This window comes from Cyclopterus lumpus, chromosome 14 (assembly GCF_009769545.1).
Source record: "Cyclopterus lumpus isolate fCycLum1 chromosome 14, fCycLum1.pri, whole genome shotgun sequence".
Taxonomy (NCBI): domain Eukaryota; kingdom Metazoa; phylum Chordata; class Actinopteri; order Perciformes; family Cyclopteridae; genus Cyclopterus; species Cyclopterus lumpus.
In genome coordinates this window covers 597,501-600,000 of record NC_046979.1, presented here as the reverse complement: position 1 = coordinate 600,000, position 2,500 = coordinate 597,501, and the positions used below count along the sequence as shown (strand labels likewise).

General features: G+C 44.2%; 1 protein-coding gene across 1 annotated transcript in view; it reads right to left on the bottom strand.

Moving 5' to 3' along the window:
- Window positions 1-2,500, bottom strand: part of LOC117742761 (glutamate receptor 1-like) — a 42,072-nt gene that overhangs the window by 29,839 nt on the left and 9,733 nt on the right. The gene's annotated exons all lie outside the window — the stretch shown is intronic.

The window sequence follows — 2,500 nt, the reverse complement described above, 5'->3', positions numbered from 1 at the left end:
ATACTTCATAACTGAAAGGCCATCTTTTTTTTGGCCTTCTCATTCTTGTTGTTTGGCCTTCTCATTCTCATTCTTGTTTTTTGGCCTTCTCATTCTCATTCTTGTTTTTTGGCATTCTCATTCTTGTTTTTTGGCCTTCTCATTCTTGTTTTGTGGCCTTCTCATTCTTGTTTTGTGGCCTTCTCATTCTTGTTTTTTGGCATTCTCATTCTTGTTTTTTGGTCTTCTGATTCTTGTTTTTTGGTCTTCTGATTCTTGTTTTTTGGCCTTCTCATTCTTGTTTTTTGGCATTCTCATTCTTGTTTTTTGGTCTTCTGATTCTTGTTTTTTGGCCTTCTCATTCTTGTTTTTTGGCATTCTCATTCTTGTTTTTTGGTCTTCTGATTCTTGTTTTTTGGCCTTCTCATTCTTGTTTTTTGGCCTTCTCATTCTTGTTTTTTGGCATTCTCATTCTTGTTTTTTGGTCTTCTGATTCTTGTTTTTGGTCTTCTCATTCTTGTTTTTTGGTCTTCTCATTCTTGTTTTTTGGTCTTCTCATTCTTGTTTTTTTTAATCTGTTGTATGATGACACGCTGACTCATATCGTTATGACAACAAAGTGAGAACAATCAGCAGACATGAAGGAGTAGCTGAATGTGTTTCTTCAGAGCAGCTGGCTGTCAAATTAAACGTCCTTTATTCAGCGGACAAAGGGCTCTGATTGGTCAGAAGTAAAGGGTCAAAGTTCGCCTGAACATAAACACCATGCTTCATCCCTCCAGGTGACAACATCTATTCTCTGTGTGTGTTTGTGTGTGTCATGCAAACCCTGGATAGCTCCTCCCCTTGAGGCTATGCTATCATGCTAACAATAGCAAAATAGCCGGGAGGTGAATGCTATAATGCTAACGAGGTTTCTGTCTCTCAGCATTAGCGTCGACTGACTGCTCCTCCATCACGGGGAGTCGACAGATGCTGAGAGCCTGCAGTGGATCAACAACAACAACAACAACAGTGTTATCATGAGGATCCAGATGTTGAACCTGAAGGACTTCTAATGTATGTTTTCCTTGTGTTGACCTCTCTGGAAACGTTTTCTACTTCCTGCTGCTTTGTTTCTCAGCTTCATCTTTATTCTGGTTACTTCATGTTTATTATTCAGTTTTCTACCATTTATTTAGTTGTTATTTAGTTTTAGTTTTTTATTATTGTCTTGTTTTGTCTTTTATACAAATACACATCCCACTGATATATTAATAATTGTATAACTATTATTGCAATAATAGAACACTTAAGTGGTTGGATGAGAGATATAAACCCTTCAAGCCTCATGAAATCAAACCGATAGTTTATTTTCCATGAAGACGAAGACGAGACTCAATAATCAGAATGAATGGAGCAGCTGCTCTCCTTATGCCCCCCCCCCCCCTCCCCCCCCCAACGTGTTGGACGAGGACACAGGCGGTCACGTGACCTCTCCTCGTCCCCGCCGGCCGTCCTCCAGTCAGACATCTCACTCCTCGCCACAGAGCTTTATTTACACTACAGCTGAGCCCTCCGCTCCCCGGCGGCGAGCTGCTGGTCCGCCTCCCATCCTGCAGACCGGCGTCTCTGCGCCATGATCCATCGTCACAGGGGGAAACGAGTGATTACGAGGACGCCTACGGACCGGAGGCCTTTTCACCGCCATCGTCGTCCTCTCCGTTCAAGACGACCGCCGGCTAACGCTCTGCTGAGAGGACGAGACGCTCGTCAGCCATCAGCTCTGTTTCACGTCACTTAGTCCACCACATGGAAGAGAGCTGGGTCACTTCAAAGAGCCTTTGTGAGCGCCCTGGTGGTCAGGAGAGAGAATGCAGCCTTAACACATGAAGCATAGACTTCTATACAACCAGAGGAGTCGCCCCCTGGTGGTCAGGAGAGAGAATGCAGCTTTAACACATGAAGCATGGACTTCTATACAACCAGAGGAGTCGCCCCCTGGTGGTCAGGAGAGAGAATGCAGCTTTAACACATGAAGCATAGACTTCTATACAACCAGAGGAGTCGCCCCCTGGTGGTCAGGAGAGAGAATGCAGCTTTAACACATGAAGCATAGACTTCTATACAACCAGAGGAGTCGCCCCCTGGTGGTCAGGAGAGAGAATGCAGCTTTAACACATGAAGCATAGACTTCTATACAACCAGAGGAGTCGCCCCCTGGTGGTCAGGAGAGAGAATGCAGCTTTAACACATGAAGCATAGACTTCTATACAACCAGAGGAGTCTTTTAAAAGAGCAAACAGCACTGACAGACGAGGACACTGAACAAATAAATGGACTAGAGGAGAGGAAACAAGGAGACAGCGTCTCCTTGTCTCAGAAGAATATGATTTAATAAAAAGATTCTTCACAGATTGTTTTGTTGAAGATGAAAAAATGCTGCTGCACTTTATCCTCTTTTCACACGTTCAACTGAGCGTGAAACTACAAGTGTGTCCTCAAGGGCAGCATGCCACCAGCCCCTCCTCCTCCTCTTCCT